Genomic DNA, 16,587 nt, shown 5'->3' with positions numbered 1-16,587 from the left:
ATCAGCAAACAATATCCCAAGATGTGTATATTTCCACGTTTAAGAATAATCTCGTGTAAATATGAACCAATCTGTTAGGGCTGTGCAAAGTGCTCCGAGGATCCAATCTCAGCCTCCAGCAGGAAACCAACAGGCGGAACCTGTAAACCTGCCCCTTCTGATGATCATATAAATCCGGGTCACTGTGCTTTAGTTCAACACTCCTGGATTTGGTTTGTTTAGAAAGCTCTTGACAGAACCGTTTTCCACAAGTTATCAGAATGATTAAGTCGACAATTTTTCTCAGTTTGTTACTGACATTCTTATCATGTGAGTGTTTTTTGTTCATGTCTCTCTTTGTTACTGTCTCAATTTTAGTCTGCCTCAGAAATGTAAAAGACTCAGGCATCATTGTATCAGCATTAATTCTCATGGGTTTTTTTTTTTCATTTATAAAGGTGTCCAGTCGGAGATCGTTTTAACTCAACCAGAGGCAGATAGTGGCCATCCCGGAGCCTCCCTGATACTGACCTGTAAGACCAGCGGCTTCGATCTTACCAGTTCCTGGATGCACTGGGTCCGACAGGTTCCCGGACAAGGGCTGGAGTGGCTGCTTCAATACAAAAGTCCATCCAGCAGTAACTATGCCCCAGCGATTAAGAATCGATTTACTGCGTCCAAAGACACTTCAATCAACATCTTCGCGTTGGAGATGAAGAGCCTGAAGGTCGAAGACACCGTCATCTATTACTGTGCAAGATACCACAGCGAGAGGAACCAGGGCTGGACCCTTTCAACAAACAGTTCAAGGGGACATTTTACCAATTTCATCGTTAACTGACGGTCAGGACCCGTTTTAATTTCAGTTCAACCAACTGCGATCTGAAGCACACCTCGGGCTGCCTTTTACAACCCTATCATAGAGTAAACATACCATTGAAACTAACAAACTGGGTGATATCATGGGACAATGTTTTTGGCATGTCGTATGTACTGCTTACTCTTGCACCAATTAAATGCTTGGACATGATGTTAGTTTTAATGTATCTGACATTTCGGGAAATGTCTGCTAATCGTGTTCTGTAAACCATGCCGTGAATTCTAAACACTATCAGCACTAAATGTCTATTTCACGTGAGCATTGAGACCCAGAGTGTCTTCCAGAATACGTACGGGTCGAAATCGCTGTGATACTACAGTGGGTCACAGTGATGTCGATAGTGACATCCTCAAACAAAAACCACTTACAAGGGTTTGTCTCAAGTTGGTGATGACTAAAATTGAAGGAGCGAGAAAATAATGTGAGACTTAATTTAAATCCCATGGAGGAGTGACGAGTTTGGACACATTTATAAAATTATTCTACTTTCCTCATGTTTATGGCTACATTAATGCACGCTGAACTTGCAAAAGTATTCCGAGCTTTTAAAATACAATGAATAGAAAAAGCTGAATAATTCCACTAAATAATTTTTAGAGGAGTCTGAATCACTTCTTTCCAGGAATTGATGAAATTAAATATCTGCATTTTACAGGTTGCATCCCGCTGTAGTATTTGACACAATGTGTCTCACAGTGACATACTGGGCTGACACTGCAATTATAATCAATACTAAAACCCGTCCAGCACCCATTGTTTGAAACGAGTCAATGTTTACTTATACAGACTACCTAAACTCACACTTCAGTGTTAGTTCTGTGGGGTATTGTGCAATTATTGCTGTTTAAATTGTAAATTTAATTCGCAAAAGTGTGATTATTATTGTAGCAGTTGGTGATTTTGAGAATCAGCTCATGCGTTACTCTGTGAAGTATAAAACATTATAATAATTTAATAAGAATGATCAGTATCCATTGTACAATTATAATGTGATGAAGATTTATCGCGACTTCATTTTGACAGTAGTTCTGAATATTTAGAATAATGCAGGTTTTTGTTTGTTTTTATGCAAAGTCAGATATTGTGTGACCCAGTCCAGAGAATGTAACGCTGTGATTATCTTGATTACTGGGGCCAAGGGACCATGGTGACGGTGACTTCAGGTAAGAATGTGAACTTTCTCAGTGACTTTATTTTTTGCTAACGTTCCATTCATGCGAATAATTCCTGAATTTAAATGAAACTTAGATCCTGTGCTGACCTTGGTTTGGTTCAGTTTGATTTTTCTTAAAACTGACAATAGAGTTACATTAAGTCTCAGAAAATGACTGAAGTAGTGGTGGCGGATTCAGATGCTCAGTGCATATTTTGTTTAAAACTCAGATGGGCATTCTGTGTGGCTGACTTACTTGAAACACCTAAAGTCTCTCAATCAGTCAGTTATAAGCAAAGTTTAGTGACACCCACTATCTGTGAGTTTTATTGTCGACATCAAATGCTAAGAAACTTAAAGATGTTGGAAATATCACTAAACAGGATGAAAATATGTTAATTTATTGAATATATTCCCTGGGTGCATAATGCTCTTACCATGATTGCATTTTGTCATTTGATTTGTTAATTTTGTTGATGACAAGCACGTTGGATACTGTCATGGAATCTTCTTGCGGTGCTGCATTTCATTCTTTGGATTGGATGCTGAATATGTTTTATTTGCTTCTGTTGAAAAGTTGATTGGGTTCTGACTTTGCTTTATTTGATTGTGTTGAAATGAGTTGATCCATCTTGTGGAATTGAACTGCGCTTTCATGCTTTCAGTAATCGGTATTTTCTATTAGCAAAACAGATTGTCTCTCTTGATGACTCTCAATTACGAATATCTGTGAAGAGCTTTGTTTGTACTGAATCGTTTCTGCATTTGTTAAACGCGGGGCAATATTTTTTCTGATTGATTGAAAACACTATATCCGTTTGTAACTGTCTGAAGACCCACTTAAGGCAGAAACACGAAAGTGTGAGAAATGAAAAAAAACGACGACTTTTTAGAGTTTTTTTATGTACACAATCTCAGTTCTCATTTTAAACTAGTTAAAGTCTGTTTTGAGTAGCCTCATTCAAAATAAAATTTGGGACGAAAATCTTAAGCTGCCGAATTCATCAGATTTCATAATTGAGACTAACTTATCATAACATTCAATTATAATGTTTGTCCATTGAACTAATTTTATTTTGACCTTAAGGCGATTAATCAATAGATGCCTTCAGCTGCTCTACTGTGCACTGCACAAGATTAACATGATCAGAAATACTATATAGGTTGATAACAAATTGACTTGTTGCCGAAAATGTTAAAGCTTTAAGCGTTGTTCAATAAGTTATATCAGAACCAAGGCAACTGTTATGACTTTGTATTTCTATTTGATTGAATTATTCGCTTGTGTGATGGTGAGCAGTTTTGATGGTTTCCAATTTGTGATATTTGTTGTGAGAATACATTATGTTCTTGGTTCTGTTGAAAATGTTTGCAAAGAGACAGTTTTGCTGCAAACACATCATTGATCCTCAGTGTTGTGATTTGGTAATCGTTGTTCAGTTGATGAGAGAATGTGCTTTGGTAAAATTAAGCTAATATATTGTTGAAGCTGTTTTTGATTTCTACATTGCTTTAGATATGTTTGCATGGTTGGTGATAGTGAACTGCTTTAGTTTCCTCATTCAATGCAATCAGCATTGGAGTTGAACTTTCATTAAACCTAATATTAGGTGAAAGGCAAATCGCAAAGGATTTGGAAATGAAGGGAAACCAGATACGTTAGGGCGCGAGTTTTATTTGAAAGTAACAATTGGGACTGGTCTAATCCAAACCTTAAATTCAAAACTCAGAACTCAATTTTCTCCTTAAATCACAAGCTTGTCTTGCAACAGTTTACAAGTCACAAGAATTACAAATAGAATTTCAAAAATATAATGTTCTAATTTTTCTTGCGATTGGGCAAAAATGCCATTCCTGTGATATCATTAATCAAGAATTAGCTTTCAATTCCGCTGTCCCTGACACACAGGTTTCCTGGCTGGAAGAGATCGTTGGAAAAGACGATTAAGAAATTCTGCTCCAAATATTTCGATGCAGAACAAATTGATTTCACTGAATTGATCAGTTTTTCAGTTTAACTTGAAATGATTAATTCTTGTACATCTGATTAAATTAAATTTACAGGATTAAAAAATGTAACATTAACTGAGTGATTTAATCCATGCTATGTTTTCAGTAAATAGATACATTTTACAACAACATATCAACTGAAGAGTCATTCATTAGGAAACAGCTGCTATAGTCGATTATGTCACCAAGTCTAGATTTCGAATCAATTAAAATAATCCATCATCAACTCACCATGGGAATACATAATGCAAAATCGGAGATTTTAAAGATTCCCTTCGGCCCAACAAGTCCAAACCTGCGCTGAGCAACCACCCAGACACGTTCCCCGACATTAACCCCTAACAGTATGGACAATTCAGCTTATCCATATCGCCGAACCTGCACATCTTTGTGACTGTGGGAGGAAACCTGAACATGTATGGGAATGCCGCCCAGACATGGCGAGAATGTGCAGACAGATGCCCGAGGCGGGATTTGAACCGGGATTCCCTGGCACTGTGAGGCAACAGTGCGAACCACTGAGCCACCGTACCACCCCCTTAATGTGCCTGTCCATGCTTTCCGACAGTTGCAGAATTCACAAATTTAGAGAAGACAGGAGCTAGAGGGTAGTAGAGCACATTGTGTATTTACACACTGAGAATAAAGTAATATTAATTTCAATTAATATATGGGGCGATTTTTGTATTGTAGCAACCTGAATGAGATTGTTCATATTAGTTAAATGTTGATGACCATTTATTTCGACATTAGTTAAAGCGGGGAATGCAGACAAAAACTGTTTTCAATTCATATATATTTTTTTTAAATCGTTCTTTAGAAAGAGGTATCAAGGAAAATAACTTGCCATTGCCAAGCACGTCTGAGAGTAAATACTTGCCCTAATGTATCCAACAGGCATGCATTTACACAATGGAATGCAGTATTGGTTTTGAGCAGTGCGTGCAACATTTCCAAAGTTCAAGAAATATTTTAAGAATATGCAGAAATAATTTAGAGAATATTTTATTTCCGTCGGGACTGTGCTTCAATTGGTGAATTGGTACACCTCAATAATTTTCTTATTTACAATCGAGTAAGTTTATTAAATCAGTAGGTAATCTTACGTCACTGTGAAAACGTTCTGAGAAGCATTGATGCTTTCTCTCTGGCTAGTCCCTATTATGAAAGTTAAATTACAGTGAATACATTTGATGTGACGAATTGAGCAGATATATCTTCTCGGATCAAGACTGTTGTACAGTGTGTTCCCGTGTTATCTCGACCGAGTTGTCAGCTGTTCCTGACCAGTTGTAAATTGACCGGTTCAGACACCTGATTCTCAGACAGTTCAATTTCATGTGGTGCTTCAAAACCGCTTTTGTCTGCCACAGATTAGGCACCACAGAATTGATGGACCTGACTGAATTGTTACAATCAGAATAAACACTTCAGTAACAAAAGTCAAATTGTAAGACCCCTGAAGTCAGTTGTTAGCAATGAACGATATATCATTCAGTGAGACAGAGGGAAATATGCTGCATATTTTCTTTGTGCCTCTCTTGTCAGTGACACATTTCGTGGCACAATGTAGAATCAAATTATTAAGAACTTATTGTCAGCATGTAATGTTACTGGCAAAGGTGATGTTACACTTCAAAAGATTCTAATCTATTTCAACCTAAGCAGACCATCTGGTGCAGCAACATACACAGGATTAAGAGGAAGGGAGTTCTGAGTTGAAATCCAGTGACAGTAAATTTATGGCAGTGCAAATCCTAATTTTATTCGTCTACAGTTCCCATAGAGCTTGAACAATTCGGAATTGCTATCAAAGCATTCTTGGATAATTGTTGAAATGCTATTTTCATCGTGTAAGCATTTTGTAACAATCCCTGGTTGCTGAAATTCTTGGTTAATTATTAACAAATTTGTGCACTCTCAAACCGGTGGTCTGTCTTATTGGAGATTGGGTTCAGATCTGGTATAATGTAGTGGTAGTGTCTCTGACTCTGAGACATGTGAATTGTGTACATTTACAATGTGTTGGAGAGGAATGTAATACCATGTCTTTTCCGGTTAATTTGGTGGAAAACACATTGAGTTCTTTGAGTACGATTGGAAGTCCACTCAAGAGGCCTGTTAAATCGATTTAATCGCTGTCCAGACTTGGGCCTCAGGTATGAGACAGAAGTTTGGCGGTTTGCAGCCTTTTTTCAAATCAATATTTGTTCACAGGCTTTTGGGAATTGCGAGCTGGGTTAATAGTGTAATTCCTCAAAGAAATCCGGGATCTTGCCTTGCTGTTCTATCAATACCTTTTATAACTATACCACAATTAATTATTTCCAAAGCATATTTGATGACTTTAAGTTGGAGCAGGTTTCGTTTGTATCAAACGATTACTGTGAGTGAATTTGACTGTTCAGTCTGGTGGGATTTTGCTTGAATCCAACACTTTGGTTGTAGCTTTTCAACTCGTCTTCAACGGATATCTCAGATCATCCAGTACATCTTCATATAATGCTTTCCCAACAGAAGTCAGGTAAACTTAATCACTGTCTAAATCAATAGGTATAAGTTCTCGTGCAGGAGAATATGAAAACAATTTGCTGAAGGCGGATCACTGCACTTGAAATGTTAAGCTTCCTTTCTCTCCACAGGAGCTGCCAGACCTGCCGCTTTTCTTCAGAGAATTCTGTTTTTATTTCGGATTCCAAGCATTCAAAGTTTGTTGTTTCATATAAAATGTACTTTATATGAAACAAGTTGTTCAGAGAGAAAATATATTTTACCAAATTGTGAATTTTCAGAAATACTTAATACCACGTCATCGTCGAAAGTGAGTGATCTCATGTGGAGCCATAATTTCAGAAGAAACTGTACGATGAAGTAACAACCTGTTCCAGAGGGCAATGGCTGCTGTATGGAATTATTGAATCTCTACAGTGTAGAAACAGGCTATTTGCCCCAACAAGTCCATACCTACCCTTTGAAGAGTAACCCACCCAGACCCATTCCCCTACCCTTTAGACCGTACATTTAACGCTAATGAATACATCTAAATTACATATCACTGAACACCACGTGCAATTTAGCATGGCCAATTCACCTGACCTTCGCATCTATGGAGTGTACTTGGATGGGAGTTATTCTGACCACTCAAACAGAGAATATCAATGCTCCTGTTCCAAATAATCAACACGAATTTTTAAAGAATGTTTTTAACAATTAGTTTGTTGAAATATTGTATTAAAAAGTGTCCAGCACCTTTGCTAGCTGAATGAATGACAGAATAATAGGAATATATGATCAGGAATAAAGCACTCAGTCCCTCGAGCTATTCCATCACTTACTTAATACATGGTACATCTGCGAGCTAACGTTTGATTAAAACTCTTTAACACATCTGATTAAGAAGCAATAACTATCCCAGATTTAATGATTCAACTGCACATAACAAAGGAAGACACCATTTCTTAAAGATATTTGTGTGAGTATGCAATGTGACACAATGAAGCTGTAATTAATTACTCGTGAAAATAAGTTATTCGTTTCTGGCAATATACAACTCAATCATCCCAATCGTCAGATCCCTTTAATTTAACATTATTTTTCTTTATTCCAGGGAAGTATAATGTATGATTGCCGTCCTAAAAATGAGTAAAGCTTCTTGCCCATTAAATGATTAAGAAGTAGTTCACTGGAAATACAATTAAACGACACAAAATTAAACTATTAAGCACGTCATCTTTGTGTGGACACGCAAGCGCCAGAATAATCTTCATTTTTTCTAGTAGTTATTTGCATCTGTAGATAGGCGTGGAAATGTTAGGCATTTTACATCTCCTTGAGAGATCAGTTGACTTTGGCCTCCGTGACTTTCTGACATTTGTGTGGTATTAACATTTTCACAGCTCTGTCAGGAAGTGAGTTCCATGGCTGTGATACAGAAAGAGTAAAGGGGCAATGAAAGAATTGCAAGTCAAAATGTAGTAATATTTGGAGGAACAGTTAACTGTCTTACCCACACGCGATAAGATTGAACCCTTTTGTGTACTGTTCAACTAAAGAATGAACCTCTGGATTTCTCTGTCACAGAAAGGGTTTGAGGACAAAACATCAAATGATTTCAAGAAGGTGATAGTTTTTTCAAGCGTTGAAGGAAATAATAGGTATGTGGGGAAAAAGTTGAACCCTGTACAATATTGGTTGAAAATTGTGAAAAAATTGAATGGGGCATGGTTGTTAAGTTTTCACATAACAGCAAAATTGGTTCTATAATTGACAATAAAAGTTATCTAAAAGTACAACGAGTTCATGATCATCTCGGCCAATGGGCAGAGGAGCAGTAGATAGAGTTCAGTTTCAACTCAATATGACTCATTGCATTTTTGGAACAGAAATCAGGAAACAGCTTAAAGTGAATGGTAGTGCACTGGGTCGTGATGTCGAACAGAAGCACCTGGGGATTCAGATACATAGATTCGTACAGAGTTAATGATATGGCAATGGGAAGCTTGGTGGAACATAGGGACCTGAGTGATCAGATACATATATTGTTGAAAGTGGTGTCTCAAGTAGCTGGCGTGTTCAAGAATGTGTTTCCAAAATGTGTTCTCATTGCACAGAGCATTGAGTATAAAGGTTGGGAGTTTGTGTTGCAACTGTACCTGACATTGGAATGAACTGCCGGAGGAAGTGGCAAATGCAGATCCAGTTACAAAATTTCCAAGACATTTGGACAGGTAAAGGCACTGAATAGATCTGGATTGATATGGGCCAAATGCCGGCTAATAGAATTTGTTTAATTTGGGAACCCTGGTTGTCATGGACGAGCTGGGCCGAAAGGCCTGTTTCTGTGTTGTATGTCGCTCTAAATCTCTGACTTTATGGTGGAGTAGGCTGCAAGTTGGAAGCTGGTGATCTCGTGAGGAGGTAGGTTGGTGATGTGGTAGATTTTGAGCTGATAGGCCGTGAGGTGTTGGGTGGCTGCTGGGTAAGCTTGCATGCACCTAGTCTGACAGGGTGGCATCAAAGCAAATCATAATGGTCACAAGGAAATAACTTGGTCACATTGTGCTTGGTAGGTGAGGGGTCGTTTGAGCAGCAATGCAGGGTGTCTCCCCGGTGCCAAGATGGTTAATTGAGTGGCCAGCAGGCTGCAGGGTTGGTTAGGTGAGAGCTGGGGAGGGTGCGGGGCTGGTTAGTTGGAGGTGGGCAGGGTGCCAAGCCAATTTGTTGAGAGGTCAACAGGGTGCAGGGCTGGTCAGTTGTGAGGTGGGGAGGGAGTCATGTTGGTTAGTTGAGTTGTAAACAGGGTGTCAGACTGGTTAGTTCAGACATTGACAAGACGTCAGACTGGTTAGTTGAGAGGTTGGCAGAGTGTCGGACTGGTTAGTTGCAAGATGTGCAGTTTGTCAGACTGGTTAGCTGAGAGGTGGGCAGGCTGCCGGGCTGGTTAGTTGAGAGGTGGGCAGGGTGTCGGGAAGTTTAGTTGATCGACTTAGCAGAGTGCTGGGCTGTTTCGGTGACTGAAGGTTACTGTACTGATGTGTCAAGTGGATATGATGTCAAAATGTAAAGTTCGGAGTGTGGCGAAGGGCAGATGGGAACAGAGCTAGGATGCAATGTGCACAGGTTGACTTGGGTAAAATGAGACGTCAGTGGTGAAGGTCTGAGGTGATATCTGGGGGAGTGGCATCCTGTCAGGGGTTGTGAAAAGTCTGATATCAGGACGAGATTCACCAAGGACAAGGTACAGTGTAGAAGGAGTGGAATTGAGTGAAAGGAATTGAGATTACATTGTCGTCCGGAATATGGATTGCCTTGAATGCGTGATATCTCTTGCAATGAGGGTCATGTGTTCCGAGAGTGAATGAGCGTGTAACAGTATAGGGGTTGTCAATGTGAGTGGAAATTGAGGTTGAGAGAGAGAGTCAGAGCGTTGGTTAGTCTGAGAGATTAGAGTTTTACTATGAACCGCTTGTAAGTGTAATACTTATTGAAGTAAAAGAGTGCTTGTTCATTTCTCGAATCATATTCACATAAATGCTCAGTTCAGCTAGCTGTCACACTCCAAAGTCTCTGAACCTTAATGGTCCTCTATGTTTCAGAGGCCTCCAGAATTCAGATAATTGTCAAGTCGATCATTGAGCTTCCAGATAATTGGCATAATATCAGCTGTGACAGACATTCTCTCAGTCCCAGTGCGCTGCAACTGCCTTGTTCACAGAGAGGAGATTCTGACTGACATTGATAAGCGAGGAAGGGATACTGGACTCGAAACGTTCACTCTGCTTTCTCTCCACTGATGCTGCCAGTTGTTGGGTTTCTCCAGCAACTTCGGTTTTTATTTCCAATTCCAACTTCCACGTTTTCTTGGTTTGCATTTTGTGAAACGACTGTGCTCGTCACCTGCAATCCAATGAAAGTGTTGTTGGTGAGATTGTCTAACAGTTACTTTTCGTGGGATCAGGGCGTTCTTATTTCTAAGTTATATCGGAATGGTCAAGGTCGAGGGCATGTTTCTGAAGAGGGAACCAATAGATCATGATCAACGACTGATTGGAAACAAAAATAAACTTAAGGTATGCTGAAGATTTTAGCAGGAACACACTGGCATACATTTACAGCTGAGGAAACATTTAGGTAACCAATAAGGTCGAATTAACAGAAAGTAACTTGCTCAATTGATCATTCTATCCTAGAGACTGTATCTACCCCCACACTTTATGGACTTGTCTCCTCCTGTCAGCAACACAACGCCGACGGTTCTGTGATCTTTGGTTGTTTGGCCATGGACTATTCCCCTGACGTTACCAAGGTGACGTGGAAGAAAAGTGGGCAGCCAATCACGACTGCATTGAAGACTTATCCATCCGTGAGAAACAAGAAGGGAACTTACACCCTGAGCAGCCAGTTAACCCTGCCTGAGTCAGAAGCGGATTGCAGCAAAATCTCCTGTGAGGTTCAACACAGCGGGTCAAAGCAGAGCACTGGAATGCCATGTAAGTCTTGTGGGAACTGAGATGAACAGTACATCTGTGGTTAACATGAATAGGGCATTAGTTATAATACATTTGACAGAGCCATAGAGATATACAGCACAGGAAAAGGTCATTCGGCCCATCCAGTCCAAGCCAATCCCTAACTATTCCAGTTCAATATGTCCGCAATTGATCCATTGCTTTGTGTGACTTGGCATTTCTTATATGCATCTAAATATTTCTCACATATTATGCGAGGCTCAGCCTCGACATGACTTACTGGCACTGAGCTACAGATTCACACTCTCTGTGTGATTTTGTTTTCCCCGATATCCTCCTGTCTTTACCTCAACCCTATGCCCTTGAGACATTGCTCCATCCATTAAGGGAAAATGTTTTGTTCTGTTTACTCTGTGTATGTCTACCATAATTCCAGACATCACAATCATCTTCTCTCTCAATCTTCTCTGCTCCAAGGAAAACCCCAGTTTGGTGAATCACATTTCATAATTAAAAACTTCAAGCCCAGGAAAAATCCTGGAATATCTCAACAATGCTGCCTTCTGTCTAATCACATTCCTTCCATAACATGCAGTCCTATACTACACACGATGCTTCATGTCTGGCTTAACCAGTATTTCATTAATTTCCGGTATCATCTCCCAACACCTAATGTAAATGTGTTGGCTCATAAAAGCAAATACCCTTCACACATTCTTAGCCTTTTTATTCCCCTGCCACATTACCATAAGGGATAGATGGGCATGAAATCCTGTTCAGGGTTCCACCATTCAAAACATAATACCTCTTAGTTTCTTCTGACCAAGTGCATCACCTTAGATTATCCAGAATGATTTCAATTTGCCATTTCTCAGCACAAGTGGCCAACCCTTCTGTATCTTGCTGCAATCTAAAGATATCATGGTCAGAACCTGCCAACACGGCAATTTTCGCTTCATCTGTGAACTTACTAGCCAAATCTCCTGCAGTATATTCTAAATCACTTTTACATAATAGAGACATCAATAAATCAACACTGAATCCTGCAGTATAGACATATACTTCCAGCCACACAAACATCCTACAGCCATTATCCTCTGCACCCCGCCACTCAGCTACCTCAGGATTCAATTCGTCAAATTGACATGATCTCACCTGGCTCTGATCTTTATTATCATCTGGACATCGACTTATTTCTGCAAGAACTACAATCAAATTGCTCAGACATGACTTCCTGTCAATAAATTCGTGCTGATATTTTTATATTACTCTTCCAGACGAAGGTTAATTCGCCTCTCCATGGTTACAATGTCTTCCCTACTACTGAGTCTAGCTTGAGCCAAGCCTGTGGTTTCATTGTTTTTCCCTTCATCCGTCCTGCATAACAATACCACATTGGCAGTTTTGCCATATCCCCTGTGGCCAGGAATTATAAATTATTGCCAGCGACCCACTATGTCATCCTTTACCTGGCATACATTTTATCTGCCCTGGAAATATAACTATATTTCATCCAGCAAGACAGCACATCACATTATCTATCCTAATTCCTGAAAAAAAAATCACAACACTTCTCCATGTTTCCGATACACACATATCCCCTCACACTGGTGAACATCAACAATCTTTACCGCCCTTCTACCTTTCCTGCCTCGCTTGAAGACATTATATTTGGAATATTGAACTGCCACTCCTCCCCCTCTCTCAACATGTCTCCATGATATCAACACTTCCTCCTTTATGCCGTTAACTCACCGGCCTTGTTTATCATGCTCCTATCATTGAAATGAATGCTATCCAACATTACTATCTCACCCTCTGATTTAACTGGCCTATCATTTCTGTGTCTTCTTGACTTCCTTGCTGTGACCTTAGCATTACATTGTCATTATCACATCGTCCTGCTAATTGTACAGTGTTGATCTCAGCTTCTGTAACACTCTGCATAATTATGATACTTGTAATAGTAAGGTTAGTATCTATTAGCCATAAAAAAACTTTGTTATAATAGAACTGAATGTATTTGTTATCAAATTTGTCAGATAATTTATGCAATGTTTTTCATAAAGGTCCATTTCTCCCGCCAACTCTTCTTCTCACCGTGAGTCCCAGTGAAGAAATCGCAAGCAGCAAGTTTGCAACCATCATCTGTTCAATCATTGATTTCCATCCGAAGGAAATCTCCGTGACATTGTTGAAAAATGGCCAATCCGTGGATTCTGTTGTCTTCACGTCTCCTGTGTGTGAGGCGGATGGGAACTTCTCGGTGATGAGTCGGCTGACAGTCCCTTATGGTGAATGGTTCAACAGCGCAGTCTATACCTGCCAGGTCACTCATGGAGAGAACACTCAAAGTCAAAACATCACGACACCCCAGGGTAAGACATACATACGAGAGAACTAGAAATCATTTTGAACTCCGATGTGAATCAGATACACACATTGATCAAATTTAGTGAACAGCACTCAGGTGTATAGCATCCCATTCACAAACGTGTCATGTATTTCAGTTTGAGTGTTACATTGGCATTGCTCATAATTCAACATTATGTCAAATCAGAAAAGCATGTTTCCCTTTATATTGAAGACATATAGACAGTGAGCTGGATTAATAGTCTTTTTTAAAGTAGTTTGTTGGCTGACCACATTTTTGGAGAGGCAGAGTGCCGAATCCATACCTGGTGACTTGCTTAAGGATAAAGGGGTTGGGGTGGGGGAGGGGTGCCTGTCTTGTGGGGGCCGGGGTGCAGGGTCAGAGAGGTATTTCTTTGAAACATAGAACATGCTGAGAGGCCGAGATTGGATGAACGTGGAGTAAATGTTTTGGCCGTAGGCTAGAGTAGGACATGAGTCCATATCCTCGGAGTCAAAGGGTGCACCATTTGGCATTGAGATTGGGAAGAATTTCTTCAGCCAGAGGGTGGTGCATGTGTGGAATTCATTGCCGCAGAGGGTTATGGAGGCCAAGTCAGTGACTGTATTAAAGGTGGCGATAGATCGGTTAGGACATGGAGAAGGCTGGAGAATGGGGTAGAAGAACATACCAGCCTTGATCGAATGGCAGGGCAGACTCGATTGGCCGAAATGCCTCATTCTGCACCTTTATCTTCCTATCTTGTGGTCTCAAAATGACATGGTAAAATGTGCAGCGACCCTTTTTTCAAAATATGTTCAGTGCTTCATTTCCAGTTCAGGAATGACCTGTTGTCCTTGTGCATTGTACGTCATAGATTTTATCTGGTACTGAGCTCTTCAACTTCATTCATGGAACCAGGCCAAAGACCAAGTTGGTTGATCTGGATAAACATGACCTAATTGAGCCTCTTTAAGATACTCTCTGCCATTAGTGGATGTGGCAGGAGAATACATTCTAGTGGTAAGGCTACAGTAGGGATGAACGATCTAGGAATTTGAGTCAGACTGATTGAGCCCAGGTGAGGATGGAAATGTTCATGCAGTGAGCAGTGGAAGTCTGAATAATACTCGCGCAAATTTCCATCAAGTTGGTAGAATAATTTAAGACACTCGTATTTTTTTAGTCTTTGTTCTACTAAGGAATTCACTGTTTTGTTTTTAGATCTACTCCAAATTTGACAGGAGTAATAATATCTCATGGTATGTTTTAGAGAATGATCTCACACCAATAATGTTAATCATTTTCAATAACGTTAAACATATTGATTAGAATTTCTGTTACTGATCACTGCCTCGTAACACGTTATGTCCTCTGCAAATACATGAGAACAAAGACAATAATTATGAATGATTACAGTTTGCCCAAAATTCGGGATGTAATTTGGCATTCAGAATGCCCAGCAGCATTTGCAAGTAAGTTTTATGAACATAGAAATGAAGTCGTTATATTCAGATTACTCTTGTCACAAGTATGAATGGATGGTCGTTAGTGAGAGAAGAACTCTGGAAGGAAGGTAATTCCATGTGTTACGCCATGGTATCTTTGATTTTACTTTTTCACAGGTTTCACTTGTTGCAAAGCCAGTGTTCTTTATGAATGATTACACGGGGCATGTTATAGATAATAACAAATGTCTTCACAAATCAAAATATATAAACAACAGGAACCATCATTTCAGCAATAGTTGGAAGCTGCCATTTCAAAGTGGTTTCTTCACTTCATGTGGGAGGAGCCTGAAGGCTCGGTGTTTTGATTCTAAAGAGGCATTTTTCATTGATTTGATTTTTGTTTCAGAGGAGTTAATGAGTGCCACGATTACACAGTTAAAATTCTACCACCGCCAGTAGAACAGGTCTTACTGGAGGCGACGGTGACATTAACCTGTGTTGTGTCCAATCTTCCTTCTGGAGTCAATGTCACCTGGATACAAGAAAAGAAGACTCTGAAATCAGAGATTGCTAACCAGCCTGGAGAAGATCCCGACAGCGTGATCAGCAAATTGAGCATTTCTACTCAAACCTTGCTGAGTCACTTTAGTTTTGAATGCGTGGTGAACCATCCGTATCTACCGACTCCTCTGAGAGACTCCATCCGCAAGGGAAATGGTGAGCGGTGAGATAAAAGAACAAAGTATTCCATGTGTAATCTAGATCCAGTTACATACATGGCATGCTTAGATTGGCTCCAAATAATCTTTGCACCATGAAAGATGTGTCTGATGGCAGGATAGCTAAATATCAGATTGAGAACAGAATGGACCAAAGGTTGATCTTTTATGATTAGAAGTCAAATAAAACAGGAAGAAACCTTGTTTGTGTTTTTAACATCAGCAATGACAAATGTACAGGATGTCTTAGTTGTGGGTTAGAAACATGGAGTCCACTTTCGAATAAAACTCTTTACTCTTAATGAACAGAATGGATATTATTCTGCTGGTTTAGAAAATGAGAGCGTATAAAGCCCAAATTTAAAAACAAAACTGGCATATTTTAATATGTAGTGAAATTGCAATGTTGATTCTGGATTTTTATAGTAGATTTATATTTGTTTCAAATATTCTGCAGGAGAAAAGCTACTGGAGCCATCAGTATCTATCCTACTGCCACGCACAGAAGACGTTTCCGCTCAGAGGTTTCGCTCCCTCACCTGTTTAGTGAGAGGCTTCTACCCCCGAGAGATCTTCATCAAATGGACAAACAATGACAAGCCAGTGAAACCCAATAACTACAAGAACAACGAGGTGATGGCGGAGAGCGAGAACACCTCCTTCTTCATGTACAGCCTGTTATCCTTTACAGCGGAGGAGTGGGCCAGCGGTGCTTCATACTCCTGTGTGGTGGGACATGAAGCTATTTCACTGAATATCCTCAACAGAACAGTCGATAAATCCAGCGGTAAACCGAGTTTTGTGAACATTTCACTTGCACTGATGGACATTATTAATTCATGTCAATAAATAACTCAAAGTTGCTTTTAATAATTCAACAAAAGTAATAAAGCTTTTTTCCTCAAATTGTGATTTAAATATACAACCGTTTAATTAATTGTGTTTCCCACTTTTACTTATATTCCACCTGTAAAGTTAAGTTGGATTATTAACAGGTCGAGGACTCGTGACTTGTGCAGTTAATGTCCCCTGCTCAAGTAAACTTAGGATCAGAGGCAAAGTAAAGCTCACTCA

The 16,587-nt window shown here is 39.7% G+C and overlaps 1 pseudogene; it reads left to right on the top strand.

Annotated features, from left to right (window-relative positions):
• The first annotated feature begins 260 nt into the window (after positions 1-260).
• Positions 261-16,362, top strand: LOC148136806 (Ig heavy chain C region-like; annotated as a pseudogene).
• Positions 16,363-16,587: the final 225 nt, after the last annotated feature.

Source organism: Chiloscyllium plagiosum, unplaced genomic scaffold, assembly GCF_037043375.1.
Source record: "Chiloscyllium plagiosum isolate Xiang-an unplaced genomic scaffold, Cpla_swu_hap1 HiC_scaffold_45, whole genome shotgun sequence".
NCBI lineage: Eukaryota > Metazoa > Chordata > Chondrichthyes > Orectolobiformes > Hemiscylliidae > Chiloscyllium > Chiloscyllium plagiosum.
The sequence above is the reverse complement of the archived record's forward strand: the minus strand, read 5'-3'. Positions and strand labels throughout refer to the sequence as shown.